The following is a 23,015-nucleotide window of genomic DNA, read 5'->3' as shown; positions in this document are numbered from 1 at the left end:
GCTTGGGATCCGTGATTGCTCAACAAATTGTTTGGCTTCGTATGTTAACTCTCTTTTCAATCACCAGGTTCCAGATGCCACCAGGATGCTGGCCAGGCTTCCCTGGATTGAAGACCACACCAATGTGTCCTGGAGCTCAGCTGCCCCAGAGGCACACCATACTAGGGAAAGAGAGAGGCAGACTGGGAGTATGGACTGACCAGTCAATGCCCATGTTCAGCGGGGAAGCAATTACAGAAGCCAGACCTTCTACCTTCTGCAACCCACAATGACCCTGGGTCCATGCTCCCAGAGGGCTAGAGAATGGGAAAGCTATCAGGGGAGGGGTGGGATATGGAGATTGGGTGGTGGGAATTGTGTGGAGTTGTACCCCTCCTACCTTATGTTTTTGTTCATTAATCCTTTCTTAAATAAAAAAATTTAAAAAAAAAAGAACTCAAAGACATTTATATTTGGGAAATTCTAGTGTAGGTTTGAAAACAACAGGTCTCCTCTAATGAATAAGAAAGAACAGATTCCTTAACACTGTAAGCATTTGAAAACCTAACTCAACCCCATTCCCCTGCAACCCCTTCTTACCTGGAAAATCTTATACTTCTGTCTTCTCATTTCTTGTGATAAGGCCTAAAGCATTTTTGCTACCTTTGTTTTAACTTTCATATTTCCATACTCTTTTTTAATTTTTTTTCTTTTTTAAATTTTTTAAAATTTATTTATTAATGAGAAAGACAGAAAGAGAAAGAGAAATAACCAGACATCACTCTGGTACATATGCTGCCAGGGATTGAACTCAGGACATCATGCTTGAGAATCCGATGCTTTATCCACTGTGCCTCCTCCCAGACCACTCCATACTCTTTTTTTCATTTATACTATTTTGTTTAAAGTTATCACTTTAAATATATAATTTTGCTAAAAAGTGTTTAGAGATTGAAATGGCTGTAAATATAAATTAGGGAATCAGAAGATCATGAGTGCATCTTGCTTTGTCATGATTCTTGATAATCATTTAATTTCACTAGTACTCAATTCTCTTACTTCACTTAAATTCTATATTTATAGCTGTTGAGTGATCTCAATTAAATTGTTTATTTATGAAATATGTATCAGGCACCTACTAAATACAATATATTGTGCATAGTCCTCACCTTACATTTCTGTGATCACTCTTTCAGCTGTACAACCCACATTTTGACTCCTTTTACTTCACTAGGAGAGGGAGAATAAGAGACAAATAATGATGACCTCATAAGATATGCCAAGAAGACACTCTTTACTACACATTCCTAGGTGTATAAAATAAGGCAACCACTTGTTTCTTACATTATTTACTTATATAAAATATTGTTAATAAAGTCCCAAAACCTAGGTATAGACCAGGTCCCCTGAGATAGAGCATATGTTCACACATATCCATAAAGAGACTGAAATACTTTAATGATGACTCTTTAGTCACTATCAGGCCACCCCATCAGCTGGACCCCTATTTGGGAAGTCCTGAGATTCCCAAGCAGACATGATGGACCTAGACCTCAACCTACGCCCCCTTATCCTATGGTTTTGTTAATGTTTCCTTTTTATCAATAAAAATAAATAAATAAATGCTGTTACCAAAGAGAATTCTGAAATAGTCTAATTCATGTTATTTAACTTACTTTGTTTTGTATTATTTGCATAGGAATCTTGTGATTTACTCCTCTTACTTAAAAGTTTCTGAAATATATTCACCCATTTTAAATGTTTTAATCTTAAAAATAACCCAGTTTTCTAGAAATTTCTCCAATAATTTTTAAATACGTGTTCATTTTTAAAAATACAATCCGTGTGTTGCTGATTTCTTTAATTTAGTATGTCTAAATAGTGCTGTCAGTGAATCCACTAATGGAGAGGGAACTTTATTTATAGGGTGTTTGAAATACTTAAAAAAGAAAAACAGCAATTTGCCAAGAAGCAATATCTAAAAGTTTGGTTTTCTTGGTATCTTCCAAAAACATTTTTCTGAATTTACTTAAGCACTTAGTTAAAAAAAAAAAAAAAAACCTCATAAAAATGAAAACCACAATCTGAAAACAAGATCTTGCGTTTCCCTTCCTTGCTAACATAAATTGACTCAATATACAAATATTTATGATCTAATTTAATAACTTTCTTCAGTCTTTATGTTTCAAAGATGAAGGATTTACTCCCCCTTTTTTTGCCACCAAAGTATTGATGGGACATAGTGCCTACTCTACTCCACCATTCCTGATAATAATTATAGCCTTTTTTTTTTTTTACTTTTTATTTCTGTTGTTGATAGAGAATGTTAGAAAGAGAAAGAGAGAGAAAGGGAAAGGGGGAAAAAAGTAGAGATGTTGGCAACACTCACTGTTTCACTTCTTGTGAAGTTTCCTTTCTGCATGTGGGGACCAAGGCCTTGGACATAGATTGGGGCATCTTGGAACATTCCTACTCATGACCAGAGGATGGGAGCTCAGATCTACAGTGATACAGAGGTGAATCTCTATTTTAATAGTAAATTCACTTGAATGGGGATGATTGGAAGAGGACCTGTTAAAGGGCACACATTTCTGTGTTGATTAGGTTGGGATCGGCAGATGCAATATCCTTTGGTGTGAATTGAGAGAAACATGAAGGAAAGTGAGCCCCACCCTAGTGGTTCCAGGACTGGGGGAAATAGAGGCTCTATAGAGGAAGTGGGAGGTTCCTGCTTTCTTAGGGTTTAAGAAGGCAATAGATAGTTATTTCTGTAATCAAATTATTTGGCAGTTGGGTTAACTTTTAAAATCTCTTTGTTAGGATTTGCTGTATCGTTCACAATATCACCATACTTTATGTCCTTTGACATTATTTATATATAGCTGAATCTTATAGAGTAATGCCACTGGTTGCTTCTGTTCTGCCTGGTCTAAGCACTTTAGACAGTCAACATTTTACGGGGCTGGATGGTGGTTCACCTGGTTAAGCACACATATTACAATGCTCAAGGATCCAAGTTCAAGCCCCCAGTCCCCACCTGCCGAGGAAAAGCTTCACAAGTGATGAAGCAGTACTGCAGCTGTCTCTCTCTCTCTCCCCCTTCCTCACAATTTCTGGCTGTCTCCATCCAATAAATAAAAGATAATTTAAAAAAAATTTAAAAAGGAGAGAATCAACATTTCAAAAACTCAGCCTATGATCTGTGAATTGAAAAAATTAAGACATTCAATCAATTTTCCCCTCTCATATTAATAATTAAATAGTGATTTATATCTCCTCAATCGCTATCGAACAGGCCATGGCTGGTGCACCGCTATGTTCCATCGCTGGGGAGCCAGAGACGACCCGAACTGCCCCTGCAGCTACAGACAGACTATGACCCACATAGTCAACGACTGCCACCTCTCCAGATTCAAAGGAGGTCTCAAAACTTTACATCAGGCTCAACCTGACGCTGTTGACTGGCTACGGAAGAAGGGCAAACGCTAGAAGAAGAAGTGATTTATATGACTACAGGTTAATAGGATTGTACATAATATACACCATTTCCACCACCAAAAGGCTGTGTCCCATCTCACCCTCCCCACCCGCCAGTGAAGCCGACCATCCACCCTCATGCTCAACTCAGAGGTTTTTACTTTGGTACCCTACTCCAAACTCAGTCAAATCCTGCTTTGAGTTTCCCTTTCTGTTCTTCTTTCTCAACTTCTGTTTATGAATGGGATCATCCCATTCTCGTCTTTGTCTTTCTTACTTAGATTCACATTGAGAATAAACATTTATGAATAGAAATAAACTGTTGCAATTTCCACATGTCAGTGGATATCAGTAACATTAAAGAAAAAACAAACAGGGAGTTGGGCGGTAGCTTAGCAGGTTGAGCACACGTGCCGTGAAGTGCAAGGACTGGCATAAGGATCCTGGTTCCCCACCTGCAGGGGAGTCCCTTCACAGGAGGTGAAGCAGGTCTGCAGGTTTATATCTTTCTCTCCCTCTCTCTGCCTTCCCTCCCCTTCCATTTCTTTCTGTCCTAACAACGAAGACATCAGTAACAACAACAGTAATAACTACAACAACAATAAAAATCAAGGTCAATAAAAGGGAAAATAAATAAATTAATTAGTTTTAAAAAGCAGACTGAAGAAGCTATGTTCACCTTAAGCAGGTTCCATCTTGTCATTCCAGTTATCTATTTATCTCTTCAATTTGAACACAAGAAATCTATCACTCATCTCCCAAAGGCAGTAGTGTACCCCTACGAATAATGGCTCCACTCATTCTTGAGATGCACTAATGGTGACCAGCTTCAGGGGTCCAGCAACCAACAGACCAGAGGCATCTTTTTATTTTATGTAAGCAGATAACTTTCAACATTATTTATGTGTCTTTAAAATAAACCCACAGCTTTCAGCATCCTCAATGGCAAAAATCTGAAAGCTTTCCCCCTAAAATATGAAACCAAAGGATGTCCACTATCACCATTACTATTCAATATAGAGCTGGAGGTCTTTGCCATTGCAATCAGGCAAGAAAGAGATGTCAACAGTATACATTGAAAAGGAAGAAATCAAGATATCATTATTTGCTGATGACATCATAGTTTACCTAGACAATTCCAAAGGCTCCATTAAGAATTACTGGAAACAATAAATTCAGTATCTATCTTTGTAAAAGTTTAGATTAGCTATGATTAGTGCCTAAAAAGGTTAACAATTTTATTTTATTTTTTTAATTATCTTTATGTATTTACTGAATTGAGACAGCCAGAAATCAAGAAGGGAGGGGATGATAGAGAGGAAGAAAGACAGAGAGACATCTGCAACACTGCTTCACCACTTGCAAAGTTTTCCCCCTGCAGGTGGAGACTGGGGGCTTGAACCTGGGTCCTTCTTCTTCTTCTAGCATTTGCCCTTCTTCTGTAGCCAGTCAACAGTGTCAGGTTGAAAGCTGTCAGGAGCTGCTTGTTGCTGGCTTTGAAAGTGACTGGGATCCATGTGGATTCAGTCGGCTAGGAAGGATCGTCAGTTTCCCCAATGAATGGGTACTCACGGAATGCACCATGAGAAGGTCGATCCAATGCATCCCCTGGGTCCTTACGCACTGTAACATGTGTGCTCAACCAGGTGCGCTACCACCCGGCCCCAAATTGATTTTATAAGGTCAATTTCCAAGCCAAAATTATTTGACTTCACATGTATCCATTCATCTATTGTCTTTCTAAACACACACACACACACACACACACACACACACACACACACACACCAGCACTGCCAAAGACAATGTGTGCAAGTACACTCATCAGTTTCTTGCAGAAATATAAGCTAGTTGGACCTGTATGTTATATAGATCACTAATATATAACTAAACTGCTCTGATATGTTTCCTAAATTCTAGGTACAAGAAAATGACTTAAGAAGACGACAAAGCAGGGGTACTAAATGTGTACAAACACAAAAAAGATTTTCCTACTTAGAGAGTAGGGGTGGGGATCAAGCATATAACATTTGAGTAAGAGGATACTAGGGGAATGTATATCTAGTTTTGAAAATCCACATTTCTCTTGTATGTAACTATATAAGTGCAGCTCAGTGGCAGTTATGGCAGAGCACAGAGGACTGTGTCTACTTTTCCAGAGACCAGTGTCATTACTTGAAGAACTACTGGTGACTAGAGAGCGAACAACTGGGCACAGAAACTCGAATGTTGTTCTGACCCTCACTCTCAGCTCTCCAGGGAGACCTAATGGGAAAAAAGAAAGAAAGAAAGAAACATTGATTATTGTTTTTTTTACATCAAAGGGATACATATCACAACTATTAGTAAATTACCCATGATTCCCTATATTATGTTTCCCAGGGAGTCTTCTATAAGAGGAAACCAATAATTTCAACTATTCAGGTATGAAGTTGCCCTTAACTTATCCCCTTTATCTTCTTATTCCATACTGTGTCAATAACAGGAAAACAAAAGGGGGAAATGGTTCACATGTATAGAGAACAGATATTTACTGAAAATAAGAGGTCACATATTTACTTGGATTTGAGTTGTGTTTGACACAACTCAAAGTTGTGCTTTTTCATAAATAAAGGAATGGCTTCTGCTTCTGTGAATATAAACATTTGTAGAAAGATTAACTTCACACTGAACCCCTCCAAATCATCTTCTCTGAACATAATACAAAGTGGAAATGTTATTATCCAATTTTATTTTTGTCATCAAATTTTTATGCATTTATTCTAGTTCTCAAATGTACCCTTCTATGACATCTTTGGTAATTTATTCAAAATCATGCTTTAAAATATGTTAACATTAAGAGTTCTGTGGGAACAAAAGAAAAAAATAATAATGAAAATCAATCCAAATCTTATTTTCTACACCATCTTTTTTTTTCTTTTTTCATTTATAATTTTCTTTAATTTTTTTCTTTACCTCCAGGCAGGGGTATCGCTGGTGCTCATTGCTGGTACTATGTGTCCACTGCTCCTAGCCACCCTTTTTTTCCATTTCATTGGATAGGACAGAGAGAAATTGAGGGAGAAAGGGAGAGATATAGAGGGAGAGACAGACAGACACTTGCAGACCTGCTTCACTGCTCTTGCAGCTTTGCAGCTGCAGGTGGGGGCTTGGGGCTAGAATACCTATCCTTGCTTGGGTATTATGTGTACCACTGCCTGGCCCTAAGAATTTTTTAATCATTGTCTATACGATGCCAGACTAATAAAGTGTGGTATTTGACTACCAGAATCCAGATAAATGGGAAAAAAATCTATATATTAATAACCTTTCTATTAAATTTTTTCACAGCTTTTGCAATTTAGTTCACCTATTTTCCTATAAATTTACATGTCCTTGGGACATAGGCAGTAGCGCAGCAGGTTAAGCGCACATAGTGCAAAGCACAAGGACCGGCATAAGGATCCCGGTTCCAACACCCGGCTCCCCACCTGCAAGGGGGTTGCTTCGCAAACGGTGAAGCAGATCTGCAGGTGTCTATCTCTCCCCTTCTGTCTTCCCCTCCTCTCTCAATTTCTCTCTGTCCTATTCAACAACAACAACAACTATAAGAACAATAACAACCACAACAAGAGCAACAAAAATGGAAAAAATAGGGAGTCCGGCGGTAGCGTAGTGGGTTAAACGCAGATGGTGCAAAGCACAAAGACCAGCATAAGGATCCCGGTTCCAGCCCCTGGCTCCCTCCCTGCAGGAGAATCGCATCACAGGCTGTGAAGCAGGTCTGCAGGTGTATTTCTTTCCCCTGTCTGTCTTCCTCTCCTCTCTCCATGTCTCTCTGTCCTACCCAACAACGACGACATCAACAACAACAATAACTACAACAATAAAAGAGGACAACAAAAACAGGGAGTAAGTAAGTAAATATTTTTTTTAAAAATGGGGAAAATAGCCTCCAGAAGCAGTGGATTCATAGTGCTGGCAATGAGCCTCAGTGATAACTATGGAAGCAAAAAAAAAAAAAAATTCCTCTTTTTTTTTTTCTTTTTTGAGAGGAAAGTGCTGAGGGTCAGATCCAAAGATATATTCTGTATCACTAAGTTATATTTCTATATCCCCAGTACTGCTACTGTATATATTTTAGGAATTATTCTTTTCACTGAATATCTTCAATTTTCATATGCTTTTTCTTATATTCACAGGATGTTTTCCAGAGCAGTGTGTCTCTGTCTGTGAGTAACCATAGCATCAAAGTAACAGCTACCTTAAGGTTGTATCTGCAAAAGTCATTTGCTTATCTCATTAGCTTATTTCAGAGGTGCTGGCATAAATCAATCATAGTGGGACAGCTGATGTAAAATTTTTCCCTCTACTGAGACTCCACTCTTACGGGATTGTAAATATGGCCAGCATTATGTAAAGCACATAGGTGTGAAGTTTATCATATCCCTGGGGTTTTGCACTTGCATGAAGAATCCATCTCTCCTGGAAACCATCAAACCATTGTTATGCCACCCCACGCCCCTTTATTTGACAGTTCAGAGAAATTGGCAGGGGTGGGAATGGTATAGAGGGAGAGAGAGACACACCTGTAGTACTTGTTCACTGCTTGTGACGCTCCCTCCTGTAGGCAGGGGTTTGAACCCCGGTTCTTGCACATGGTGATGTGAGTGCTTAATCAGGTGTGCCATGCTCAGCCCCCAAGTTTATCTTAATAATATCATAATTCAGAAATAAAAAACTAAGGAAATATATAAACAAATACACACACACAGAGAGACACACACAAAAGGCTACTACAGTTCTGATTTCTGAATAACAGAAATTTCTGGTGGTTGATGTAAATATGTATTCAAGTGCTTATTTAAAAATTATTTTGGGGGGAGGGCAGTGGCATATCAGGTAGAGCAACACACATTACAGTGCTTATATACTTGGGTTCAAGCCCCTGGTCCTCACCTGCATTGGGGAAGGATCACAAGAAGTGAGTTAAGTGATGCAGGTGCCTCTGGTGTCTCTCTCCATCTCCCCCATCCCTCTCTCTTTCTCTCTTTTCCTTTCCCATCTCAGTATCACTTTGTCCTGTCACATACAGGCAGAAAAAAAAAAAAAAGGAAAAATGGCCACTGGCCCAGAAGCAATGGTTTTGTCATATAGGCACTTAGCCCAAGGATAACCCAGTTGCAAAACAATATAAAAAATAAATAAATGGGAGTTGGGCAGTTGCACAGTGGGTTAAGTGCAGGTGCAAAGCACAAGGACTGGCGTTAAGGATCCAGGTTTCAGTCCCTGGCTCTCCACCTGCAGGGGAGTCGCTTTACAGGCGGTGATGCAGGTCTGCAGGTGTCTATCTTTCTCTCCCCTCTCTGTCTTCCCTCCTCTCTCCATTTCTCTCTGTCCTATCCAACAACAACGAACAACGACATCAATAACAACTACAACAATAAAACAACAAGGGCGGGAGTCTGGCGGTGGTACAGCGGGTTAAGCACACGTGGCACAAAGCGCAAGGACCGAAGCAAGGATCCCAGTTCGAGCTCCGGCTCCCCACCTGCAGGGGAGTCGCTTCACAGGCAGTGAAGCAGGTCTTCAGGTGTCTATCTTTCTCTCCCCCTCCCTGTCTTCCCCTCCTCTCTCCATTTCTCTTTGTCCTATCCAACAATGACAGCAACAATAACAACAACAGTAATAATAACTACAACAATAAAACAACAAGGGCAACAAAAGGGAATAAATAAATAAACCAACAAGGACAACAAAAGGGAATAGATACATATTTAAAAATAAATAAGCAAATAAGTAAAATAAATAGGTAAGTAGGGCAGGGGTAGATGACCGAGGCTTTAAAGTCCCAGGTTCAATCTCTCACACCACCATAAACCAGAGTTGAGCAGTGTCCTAGTTAAAATAAATAAATAAACAATAAATAATTATTTTGCTTTGTATCTCAAACTTATCACTTTATGAAATTGGAGCAAGAGTGGTAGAGGGAGAAAAGTGCTCTCTGAGCTTTGTGGTAGACTTAAGAACCAGTGGTAGTTTGTTTTGACTGGAATATTGCTCAGTTTTGGCTTACCATGGTGCCTCGGATTGAACCTGGGACTACAGAATTTAGAACATGGAAATGTATTGCATAACCATGACACAGTCTCCTGGCCTTTCAGTAATAATAGTTTTGTCACTGACTGAAGCATTTTGAAAAAAAAAAAAACAAAAAAAATCAATTGATAAAAATCATTTCTACTGCTCTTACACTTACTCGAATCTAATTCAATAATACCGAGAATTATTTGCCACAGTGTTATGTCTGAAGTTTCCTTTCTTTCTTTAGTTAGTTATCTATCTTTTATTGGATAAAGACAGAGAAATTGAGAGGGGTGGGGGAGATAATGAGGGAAAGAAGAGGAACAGTGACAGCCTTGCTTCACCACTTGTGAATCTTTCCCCCCTGCAGGTGGGGAGCAGGGGCTTGAACCTGGGTCTTTGCAGACTATAGTGTGTACACTTAACTAGGTGCACCACTGCCTGGCCCCTGTCTGAAGAAGTTTAAGCCAGATGGGTGGGTTCTGCATAAGTAAAAGGGTGATATCATCTGATTTGAACATTGAGGAATAAAGGCTTATTTTATTTGGGAGGAATCCAATGTTCATATGTTATTCTAAGAGCTTGCATTTTATTCATAATTTTCTTATAATTTGTTGTAAATACTCACAGTTTAAAACACCATGGAAATAGGCACTATGAGATTGTATTTTCATTTTAGTCTTAGATGTTGCATACCTAAAGAAAAATAAATAAAAACTCTGAAAGTCAGCCAACTCAAATATTGCACACCTGGCTCCCATTTGTTAGAAGATTATCACTGAAAACAAAGATTTTTGACTTTTACAACCCTCAATTCTGTGGCCTCCTCAGCAATTTTCCCAGTGGACATGGTAAAACTGAATAGAAAACAAAAGAATCCCCTCAGAAAAATCTATGTAATGATCTCCATATTAGTGTCTCCCTCTCCTGGTCCCTGAACTTAATGATACCATTTAAAACAAAGGCATAAACCAAGGGTATATAACAAGCAATAAACATGTTGAGTGACTTCTATTCTATTTGCAGTTGAATTTCTCTCTCAATCTATGTCACTTTAATTCCCATCGGAAGAGCCAGTTTTCAATTCCCTTGATCCTTTGTATTGTTGTCTCCAAAGTCATATATTTCTGCAGTAGTTTTCATCCTCCTTCTTTTACTTAATCTGTTCTTTTTTTCTAAATTAGTCATCTTTGATGTTAGATTACCTATTTTAACTTTGTCTTTCTTCCTAATGTGGGTCTGTATTGCTATAAATTCCTTTCTTAAGACTACTTTTCTGTGTTCCATATATTCTGACAGGCTCTGCCCTCTTTTTGCTTCCAGAATATTTCTAATTTACTTTTAAATCATTCCTTGACCAAATGTTGCATTTAAACCAATTGAGTTCCTATGTTTTCTAGGTTTTTCTCATTATTTTATGTTGATGGTTACTGGTTTATTTCCACCATGTCTGAGAAGATTCTAGGATTGTTTAATTGCTTCTAAATTTGTTGATATCAATTTATTACCCAGCATATTATCTATCCTTGAGTATGTAAATTCTTCTTACCTGTCCCCTTATTTAGAGCTCTTCTATCTAATTGACCTATTTGGGAAAGTGGGGTATTAAATTTCCTTATTACCTCTGTGTTGCTATATTGATGTATATTTTCCTGTCTACTAATAATTATATTATTTTGATAACACTTCACTTGTACATAGATCTAAATTATTGCTATATTCCTTTGATTGATCCTCTGATTGCTCTATAATGTCAACCCCTGCTTTCCTTTGTGTTATATATAGTATGGTATGATATATATATATATAGATATATATAGATATATATAGATATATATAGATATATAGATATAGATATATACACACACACACTTGGCATCTTTTATGACTAATTCCCACCTTTCACTTTGATCCTTTATTTTCCCTTCTGAGTTAAATGAGTCTCTTATAAATAGCATATAGTTGTATTTTATTTCCTAATCTTTCCTACTATTTGTGCCTTTTTTGACGGATTATTTTAGTCCATTGATAGGTTTTGAAGTTCAAATTTAAAAGATTTTATTGCCTTTATTTTATATGTATAATAAGTATATTTGTTTTTGTTTTGGCATAACTTCTTTTAGTAGTTCTTGTAGAGTGGGTCTAGTGATGATCAATTATTGATTTTCTGAGTTGCTCTTATCCTTACATCTCGGTTAAATGACGGAAGCTTTAGTGCTTCTACAGTGAAATCTACTGACAATCTTATGAGATTTCCCCTGTTATTGATTCATTATTTGTTTCTGAATTCCCTTGGGATTCTTTATTTTTAGATTTATCATGTTGATTATATGTCTTGGATAATACATATTTGCTTTTACTTTGTAGGTACTCTGTGTTTACTGGCCCTTTATATCTACTCTTTTCTTCATTTGGGGAAGTTATTAGCTATTATCTAACTCAGTAAGTGTTCATCCTTTCTCTATTCCCTTTCTAGGATACCTACCATCATTTTTTTTTCTCTTTGTGTCTTTTACCCAGAAATCCTTAATGTTTTTTCCATTATTCCTTATTCTTATTTTTCTCCCCTTTTCTTCATGCTTCTTGCCTCATCTTCAACTTATTTGCTTCAATTATATTCATTATTTCAGCTATTATGATCTGAAAGCTCAGCTATTGTGACCTTTAGCTCTTTACTTTCTGTTTCAATTTGACTCATATATTTTTTTCTCCTAGTCTTGCCCGTTATTTACTTTCCTGTTGCAGTTTTCCACTATTAATTTTCTAATGTCAATGGGAATGATGTAGACTAGTGTTCTGGAGTTTTCTTCAGAGATTTTAAATAGCTCTTGTGCATTGTAGACATTTTCTTTTCTTTCTTTCTTTTTTTTTTTTTTACTTTTTTGAGTTTTTTTATTATGTTTATTTATTAATTGGATAGGGACAGCCAGAAATCTAGAGGGAAGGAAAGAAAAGAGAAAGAGAGACACCTGCAACCCTGCTTCACCACTTGCAAAGCTTTCCCCCTACAGGTGGGGACAGTGTCCTTGCACATGGTAACATGTGCTCTCAACCAGGTGCACCGCCACCCAGCCCTGGGGACTTTTTCAAGACTTTTTTCTTGACCACTCAGTGAAGGTGATAAAGGTAATTGCTTCAGTCTGCTGCACCACTGCTTTTGCTATATTTTGGTGTTATTTGTTGTCGGCCTGTACCTAGTTGGGACTCAGCATGTGCAGACTTTCTTTGCAGTGTGTATTCCTCTCTTGTGTATGGGTTGTTGAAGTGAAGCCTTTGGACAGCCTAGGTGGGGTCTAGTTGCTGGGGAGAGATGTGTATTAGCTCTGGGATATTTGAAATGTCTGTGTGAGGTGGAGTTAAGGGGAAGACCTCTCCTTTTCCTAGAAGTTTAGTTGGTAGGAGTTCCGCAAATTTAGCTGAGAAAAGCTTCTGATTAGTTCTGCAATCACTGGAATTTCAGGGAACTGTAGGCCAAGATAGAGCAATGACTTCCTCCCTCTTGTTTTCCTGCGCCAGTAGAATCAGCAGCTGTGTCTGACCACCAATAAATATCTGTTCACCAATTTTTGTGAGAGCTGTGATCTGGAGGAGTGAGGCAATGTAATATATCCTACATTGCCAGGCTAGCGTGGGGTGCCTCTTCCCCAGGTACGTGCTCTCTGGGTTGGAGAGAACACGACTGGACTCAGCCTGGGCTGCTACTCACTCAGCGACTTGGGAGATAGATGACTCAGGAATCAAGCTCATGGCTGTAGCAATACAAATCTTTATTCATGGGGGAGCCCCAGAGTCCGGCTAAGTGCAGTGGGTTAAGCCATGTGGAGCCAGCCACAATTGCTGGTGTCCGCCTCCCGGTCTGCACACCTGACCTCCTCTAGGTCTGGGAGCGGAAGATGAGAGAAACAAGAAATGGAAGTGACTTTTATAATACCATAAGTGGGAGGGGCTGGAAATGGTAGGGGCTTCCCTAGCAACCATTGCCAGGCATTCAGTTAGCAATACCCTGCTGGAACTTTAGGAAGGAGACCTTTAGTCATATGTAAGACAAAGCAGAAGATTGGTATGTAGATAATGATACTAGCATGGAAATAGGGTGGTTTTTGGGCCCTGCCAAACTCGACAACATCTGCACAATTTCCCAACACTACCTAGAAAACAGTAATCCACCTTAGTGCCATTCAGGCTAGTTACATGACAGTGAGTTCCCAGTGATAGTATAAGCCACTGCACTTATATATGACATTTCCAGTTACAACTACTGAAATGTTTTGTACTACCTGGAATTTGCTGATCACTGCCACTGCACTTTTTTTAGGAGAATAGAACAAATGAACATACATATAATTCACTCATTAATTAAAGTATTAAAAAATACATAGAATTTCTCTTACCAGAAGTTCCTTTCAGTGTTGGTTAGAGGAGGAAGAGGAGGAAGAGGAGGAGGAGGAGGAATAATGATCTTGGTGTGCAAATAAAGTCTGAAGCTTTTATGTGAGTATATAATTAAATTACAGTAAGCTTGAACTACATCGAGGGATTTTTAAGTAATATAAAAGGTAGAGTGAAAGTTAATAGTATGAAGAATACAGCTAATTATAATTATTTCCCATGCCGAACTTGTTTACCCTTTTCCTTCTATAGTTTATCACTCAGCCAAACTGTTTTCTCATGCTTCAAATGTGAGACTTGTCTCACAAGATAATTTTGTTATAGACAATCTATTATTGAATGCCTTCAACAAATAACAATCTTGCTAATTGTTCTTCATGCCACTTCAAGTTTTTATCTGGAATCCCTCTCCATTCTCATTCTCTCTCTCTGTATATATATTATATATATGTAATATATATATTATATTCTTTCCTTCTTCAAATTACTGATGGTGATTACTTTGTCTAGAAGTCATAGTAATTCTACTATTAAATCATAATGATATCTCTCTTCTTTTTTAAAATATATATATATATTGCTTTATCAAGAATTTATTCCAACAGTCAATGTTTTTCTCATTTAGAAATACTTAAGAGTGCATTGTTAGCGAAATACTTGAATATTTAATTACATTAGACTGATATGGAAAAAAATTGAGATTTTAATGTCATGATCTGTATAAATCCAAATGCTGCTATCTTTCATCACTCCACTGTACTCTTACATGCAACTGAAAGTTACAGTCTAAACTTGTTCATAGTAGAAAAAGACCGATTGTTAGTATTAAAGGAGAATTTAAAATTTGATCTTTCAGATAATCCAAAAGACAAACTAGAGGTCCATAAGGAATATTTTCCCGGAAAAGTTTACTTACTGTCAGGATAAATGGTATACTTGCAGTAAAAGGTAATAAGAGGTGTGAGAGTGGAAACTGAGTTTGATTCTGTGTCAGGGATCACAGGGAATGTCTATACTTAGTGTACAACAGAGACCATCAGTCAGTTCGAGTTCAGAGAGAAATAGAAAAAAAGCACATACACACTCTAAAAAGTTGAGAATTTCAAGGAAATACTGTCATGATATAACCAGCTCATGTTATCAGGTCTATTGTATATCATGTAAAATACCACATAACTGACATTAGTCCATGTGCTCTTCTTTACTCTCCTGAAGCATTTTGCATATATGTTGGGTTTTTTTTTTTTTTTTTTTTTGCCTCCACGGTTATTGCTTGGGCTCAGTGCCTGCACCACGAATCCACTGCTCCAGAAGGCTATTTTTTCTCTTTTTGTTTGACCTTGTTATGGTTATTATTATTGTTGTTGTTGTTATTGATGTCATTGTTGTTGAATAGGAATGAGAGAAATGGAGAGGGGAGGGGAAGATAGAGAAGGGGAGAGAAAGATAGACACCTGCAGACCTGCTTCACCACCTGTGAAGCGACCCCCCTGCAGGTGGGGAGCAGAGAGCTGCAACCAGGATCCTTATGCCAGTCCATGCACTTTCTGCCATGTGCGCTTAACCCATTGAGCTACCACCCGACCCCCCATATATGTTTATCAGTTCATTTATCTTAGGGCTTTGTGTATGGCCACCTGGGAAACTCACAAATGACTGTGACTAATTGTTCCATAGAATTGTAGTGAAGCATCTTTGTGTGTGTGTGTGTGTGTGTGTGTGTGTGTGTGTTCATATCCTTATGAAGAATTCTATGATATGGTCTATTTCTTTATATTTCTTTGATTGCATTGACTCTCTTTATATTTTTAATTTATTTTTATTGGATAAAGACAGGGAAATTGAGAGGGAGAGGGGAGAAAGAGATAGCTGCCGCACTACTTCACCACTTGTGAATCTTTTCCCTCTAAAGGTGAGAGCAGGAAGCTTGACCCAGTCCTTGCATATGGTAGTGTGTGAACCCAACCAGGTGGACCACCAATTGGTCCTTGAATTGATTTCTGTTTATGTTAAATAACATTTGACTCAAAGCTCTAGTTTTCCTCCTATTCCCCTTGAATAGGTTAGGAGAGTGTGGTTGCACACACATTGGGAGCTCTCTGCCCTAATCCAGCTTTCTAGTTACATTCTCATCTCTGACACTATCTTCCCAGATAATATTTTTAGTTACCTGCATGGTTTAGGCAAAAACTGGTTTAGTTACCTCTCTGCCCTAATCCAGTTACCTAATCTAGTAACCCTAATCCAGTTACCTAATCCAGTTACCTCTCTGCCCTAATCCAGCTTTCTAGTTACATTCTCATCTCTGACACTATCTTCCCAGATAATATTTTTAGTTACCTGCATGGTTTAGGCAAAAACATGGTTTAGTTACCTGCAAGTTTAGGCAAAAACTACTGAAGTCATGGGTCCCAAGGAACACATCTAAAATAGACTTCGTAGCTTCTTTCCATCCCAGGATCCTTAATCTCATCTGCTCTATTTCTACCTTTTGCTTCTATCAATTAAAAACTTTGCCCTGCTTTATATCCTGTTGCCTTTCAGCCACCAAGTTGCAGATGCTACTTTTGTGCCAGCAGGAGGCACTATGGCTAAGGTGGTTGATCTCCCAGTTTAGATATCTTGGTGGGGCATGGCTGGATTAGTGTCTTTAATGCCAGTATAGGTCTCCTCTCTGTTGTTCTAGACTCTGGGAGTGTAACAGCCTGGGAGAATTCCTTTCTCCTTAGTGTTCAGAGAAAAAACAAGATTAAGTTTCCCCCAAACTCCCTGCCTTCCTTCCTTTGACTATGTGCTCTGTTTTGTAAGTACCAAAATACTGCCTGTTGCCACTGAGCAAGGCTTTTTAAATTTTCAGATTATAACTCACTCCTGGCCAGATGTAACTACACCTGTCTGTGGCTAAGTAAGTTACTTAAGGATTTACAGTTGTTAACTGGCAAATTTTCAGTTGATTTTTTTTTTTTTTTTTAATAACAGTTGTCTCTGCTTAAACTCAGTCCCCCGGAGCACTGTTAATCCCTAGCCATGCTACTGGAAGTTGGTTGGGATTTGTTTTTCTAACTGGCTATGGGAGACTGAGCTGGCTTGAGGACTTTAATTTCACTCAGATTTTTTCCTTAAACACTAATGGATTCTTTTTTTATTAGAATTGTTTTATTATTATTATTTTTCTTTACTAATTGGATAGAGACAGCCAGAAATCAAGAGAGAAGAGGATGATAGAGAGGGAGAGAGACACATGCAGCTCTGTTTTACCACTTGTGAAGCTTCCCCCCTGCAGATGGGGACCAGGGACCAGGGACAGGGGACTTGAACCTGGGTCCTTGTGCATTGTAATGTGCGCTCAACCAGGTGTGCCACCACTCAGTCCCTAACATTAGTGGATTCTTGTGGTCAGTTCAATGCACTATTTCCCCTGAGTTCATAGGTTAAGCATCCAGATCTATTTCCCTGCCAAAAGTATGGTCTGTACTGGGTAACTTCCAATTTGGCACCAGCTATTACTGAGTATGACTTTCTGTGTGCTCAGAATCATTCTCTCAAACCTTTTCTGTCGATAAGCCGCACATGCCTGTACTCACCTGTGGCTTGTTGAGTTTCTGAAGAAATCTTGGTTGTATATTGTTGAGTTTAGGTGATTTTTGTTGTTGTTGCTTTTCCTAGTTGATCAGGAATAGCAAAGTGAGTTTGCTGTTACTCCATTAGCCATGCCACCAGAAGTCAATACTACTTAGCTTAGGACAGATTTGAATATATTTATCTATGGTTATTTATTATTTAATCTAGTTAAATGAGAATTTTTGTGAAATAGCTATCTATATATGTATACATTTTTTATAAATCCTAAAGGCAGAATGCTAAAAAAAAAAACACAATAGCTATATAAAAAGTTGAATATACCTCATATGTTGTAATTTTTTATTTGATATATCCAATCACATATATCACTGTATCATATATTTGAATAAATATTAAAATATTATGGATACCTTCACATCAATAAGATCTAGTAATATTTTTATCCTGTTTTATATTTCCTCTGGTCTTTTATTCAATTAACAGAAGCATTTATCAGGCCCTTGTAAATTACCCTTAGTCCAAAGTAAATCAATTTCTACTTCAGAATCTTCTTGCTATTCATGTCTTCCTCCTCTAGTTTATTATCTTGTTGAATTTGTTTAGTGTACATCTGAAAATTCCCACTTGGTCATGTCACTTTTAGGATGAAATATTTTCAGTAGTTCCTCTTTGACAAAATTCGTTTATTCAGACTGTTTTTCCTTTTCTTTCTTTCTTTCTTTTTGTAAATATTTATTTTATTTATTTATTCCCTTTTGTTTCCCTTGTTTTATTGTTGTAGTTATTATTGTTGTTGTCGTTGTTGGATAGGACAGAGAGAAATGGAGAGAGGAGGGGAAAACAGAGAGGGAGAGAGAAAGAGAGACACTTGCAGACCTGTGAAGCAACTCCCTTTCAGGTGGGGAGCCAGGGGCTTGAACCGGGATCCTTACGCCAGTCCTTGCGCTTGGCGCCACATGCGCTTAACCCGCTGCGCTACCGCCCAACTCCCACATGTTAATTTTCATATATATATTTTTTTCTCTTATGTGGGATGCCCTTCCATGTCTGTTTGTTTGTTTGTTTGTTTGTTTGCCTTTTCTTCTTTTATTTATAAATGTACATGTGTCTTACTAGTTATTATCATTTTCTGGCATTCATAAGAATATTGAAGATCAAATGTAGTTTTATTTAGAATGAATCTAACACAAGCAATTGAAATTTCCTGACCTGCTGCTTGAAATTACTAATGGACTCAGAAGATAGTGGAATGATTATGCAAAATGACTTCACCTGGGCTTCTGTGTTTAATTCCCCCACTCCACTATAATTAAGAGTTGAGCAGTGCCTTAGTTAAAAGTAAATTGTTTCTATTGTCATACTCATAGTGATGGAAACTTCAAAAAAACTGTTGTTTTTTTTCCTCCAAGCCCAAGTAAGAAAAATACAAACCAAACAAACAAACAAACAGGATGTCTTTACAGTGTTTAATCTGTAGATACCACTGTCGAAGCCTGATTTGGATGGAGGGGGCAAGGTGGATGTTGGGGCCTTCTTACATGATGGTGGAAAAGGACCAAGTGAGAGTGTATTGCAGACACCTATCAGAATGAGTGACAAACTGTGCTAATGTATTATCTATACTATACTATTTACTGTCTTCTCTTTTATCATTTTACTTAACCTCCAAGTAAAATGATAAAAGAGAAGACAGTAAATATTTGTGAATGAAAGCTTTATTTCAGATTCTGTCTATATCACAAAAAAAATCACAGAAATGAAAAATAATTCTTCCTGACATTTAATTATTTACTTCATTTTTTAACAGATAAGACAGCAGTAGAGTGTCAGATAACAGAAAGAAAGTAACAGAAAGAAAGAGCAAAAAACAAGCCAGAGCATCACTCTGGTACGAGTGGCGCCAGGGATTGAACTAGGAAGAGCTCTACTCTAATAGTTCAGCTACTTCTCTAACCAGCAGCTCCCTAGCATTTGGATAGTTTAGTCTATATAGTCCAAAAATGAACACTTTTTCTCAAATTTGGTACTGTGGGATACAACAAAACATTATTTACTACTCTAAAGTAATTTACTACTCTAAAGTGATTTAATGTTAAGGGAAAATTAACTTAAACTATTAGACTTATGGGGAGAATCTAACTTTGAACAGCTGTAAACAAAGTTCAACAAGAAAAATGAGTTAAAGCATAGGACCTTGCTCTCAACTTGGATCAACAATGGTAGAGAATGTTCCATCCTCTGAAGGGAGGATGAACAACATACTCTATGCCCCACCAGAGGAAGATGTGTCCTGAAACTGGGGCAGCTTGGAATGTTCCTACTCATGACCACAGAATATGGGCTCAGATCTACAGGGATGCAGAAGTCACATAGGCTCCTAAACTGAATAAGGGCCCCAGATCAGGTCAAATTGATGGAGTTTAAAGTCAACAATATTTATATACCTTTCCCATATTTGGGAGCTACTCTCTGGCCAGATCCAGCTTTCTGGTCTTTTTTCCAGCCATGACAGAATTACCCCAGACAATAACTAGGATTCACCTGCATATCAGATTTCAGGCTCAGGGAGAAAAAAAACTAGCCACAGCCCCTTTGGAATATAACTAATATATGCCTACTAGCTATCTACAGAACTGAGACACCCCTTTCCCCAACTCTTCATCTGCACTACTCAAGTCTTTAGGTTCATGATTAGTTTATAACTTGTTTGATGTTATATGTTAACTGTCTTTTCAACCACCAGGTTCCAGATGCTAGCAGGATGCCAACCAGACTTCCCTGGACAGACAACCCCACCAGTGTGTTCTGGAGCTCCGATTCCCCAGAACCCTGCCCCACTAGGGAAAGAGAGAGGCAGGCTGGGAGTATGGATCGACCTGTCAACAGCTATGTTCAGCAAGGAAGCAACTACAAAAGCTGGACCTTCCAACCTCTACATCCCACAATGACCTTGAGTCCATACTCCCAGAGTGTTAAAAAGTAGGAAAGCTATCAAGGGAAAGGATGATATATGGAGTTCTCGTGGTGGGAATTGTATAGAGTTGTACCCCTCTTATCCTATGGTTTTGTCAGTGTTTTCTTCTTATAAATAATAATAATAATAATAAAACTAGTATAGTTATGGGCCCTTTGGAATAGAACTAAAATAGGCCTAATAGCTATCTACAAAACAAAACAGAGACTTATCCCCCACAACCCTTCATCTGCACTATTCCAACCTTTAGGTTCATGATTAGTCAACAACTTGTTTGGCTTTATATGTTAACTCTCTTTTTAGCCACCAAGTTCCAGATGCAAGCATGATGCCAACCAGACTTCCTTGGACAGACAACCCCACCAATATGTCCTTGAGCCCCATTTCCTCAGAGCCCTGCCCCACTAAGGAAAGAGAGAGACAGGCTGGGGATATGGATAGACACCCATGTTCAGCAGGGAAGCAATTACAGAAGCCAGACCTTCTACTTCCTGCACCCCATAATAACCCTGGGTCCATACTCCCAGAGGGATAAAGAATAGGAAAACTATCAGGGGAGGGGATGGGATACTGAGTTCTGATGGTGGGAACTGTGTGGAGTTGTACCCCTCTTATCCTGTAGTTTTGTCAATGTTTCCTTTTTATAAATAAAAAATAATAAATATATATATATGAAAGCAAAAAAAATGTGTTAAAGACAAAATAAGGTGCATATGCCTAAGTATTTCCGCATTAAGCAGAGTTATAGACACACAAAAACAACGGTTTTGTAATTATAACCTTGATTATTTATTTACTAACTTAAAATGAAGAAAATCAAAATTTGAGCACAGAACTTGTATTCCAGTTAATTTGATATTTTGGGATGACATTGTTCTGAAGAATAAAATCATTCTTTTACCATACAAGACAACTTTGATAATAGATTTCAATTCTAATTGTTCATTTATTTTATATCAAAGCAATGGCAATGAAAAAGTCAAGTGATAATGATAGCAATGAATTAGCCTGCTTAATTACTGTCACCAGTATAAAATGAATTATAATTAGCAAATATATTCTTTACTAATTTTTAAATGTCATTGTTTAAGAGGAAAAGGAAAGGTGGGGGAAGGCAGTGACAAAAAGGAAGGGGCCTCGGGGAGGAAGATAGTTCATTTAAAATGTCATTACAGAATGCTCTGCCTCTTGGGCTGGAGAGATGGCTTAGTGGTTATGCAAAAGACTTTCATGCCTGAGGCATTGAGGTCCTAAATTGTGTGAAGCACTATCACCATAAACTAAAGCTTAGCAGTGCTCTAGTAAAAACAAATAAGAACATAAAAGAAGAAAAGTAGAAATCTGTTTTTGTGGCCAGAGGCACAGGACACCCAAAGAGACTACAGTTTTGTATCTAACTGAGAGCTTAGAGGTGACCTTCTCTGAGGGCCACAACCATAGGAAAAAAAAAAAGCACTCCCTTCAGGTCCAGGGTCCTAGTATAAATAACATAAGCAAACTATCTGGAATTTCAGATACAAGTGGTAGCATGGGCTGAAAACAGAACACATAATGGGGTAAGTGATTACAAAAGCTTAAAACATAGGGTGGGTTAACTGAATTCATAGATAGAACCTATAAACTCAGCATAACACATGTTTATCAGTTAACTTTTTTATCGCTTTTTTTATTTTATTAGTGATTTAATATTGACTTAAAAAATTATATATCAACATGATGGGTATAATTCCACACTGTTCCCACCACCAGAGTTCTGAATCTCCGATCCCTCCATTGCAAACCACAGTTCTTCCAAGATTGCAGACATGAGCTAACTATAATCTCCACAACTACCTGTCTGCATTTGTACATAACTGTCTCCTTTTTCATCCAGGTTTAGTCCTCTCTTTCCCTCCAGGCCACTCATGAGCCTATTACTACATCCAAATATTTCTTCTTTTTTCCTTCTCTCTCTCTGGGTCCTGATGGAGTTAGAGTGCAGAGACCTCTTGACCTCTTATCCTCTTCTTCCTATCAATTTTTCCCCACTGTGAGTATGGATCAAAATTGTTTTTGGGGTGCAGAAGGTAGGAGTTCTGACTTCTGTAATTGCTTCTTCACTGGACATGATCATTGGCAGGTGGATCCATACCCCCAGCCCGCTTCTATCTTTTGTTAGTTCAGTTTGTTTGTTTGTTAGGAGAGGCAAGCTTCCAGGACACATTGGTAAGATCATCTGCCCTGAGAAGTCAGCATGGCATCATGGTAGTGTCTGCAAATTGTTGTCTGGAAGGTGGGCAGGACATAAAGTGATAAAAGATGGTAAATGAACAGGAATCAAAGGTAAAGTAGGAACAGAGCAGATTTGATTAGGAAGAAAGCTAGAAGTCCATATTAGGTATGTTTCTAGGGGCCCATAACTATGGTAGTTTTTGCTTGGGTTTGATAACTAACATGGAGTTGTATAAAGATATTTTCTGAGAAGATGATGTCAGAGTAGAAAAAAGAAAGTTGGATTAGGGTAGAGAGTAGCTCCCATTCTTGAAAAAGATTCTGTGGATAAAATTAACTA

The sequence above is a fragment of the Erinaceus europaeus genome, chromosome 11 (genome assembly GCF_950295315.1).
Source record: "Erinaceus europaeus chromosome 11, mEriEur2.1, whole genome shotgun sequence".
NCBI classification, from domain to species: Eukaryota; Metazoa; Chordata; class Mammalia; order Eulipotyphla; family Erinaceidae; genus Erinaceus; species Erinaceus europaeus.
The sequence above is the reverse complement of the archived record's forward strand: the minus strand, read 5'-3'. Positions refer to the sequence as shown.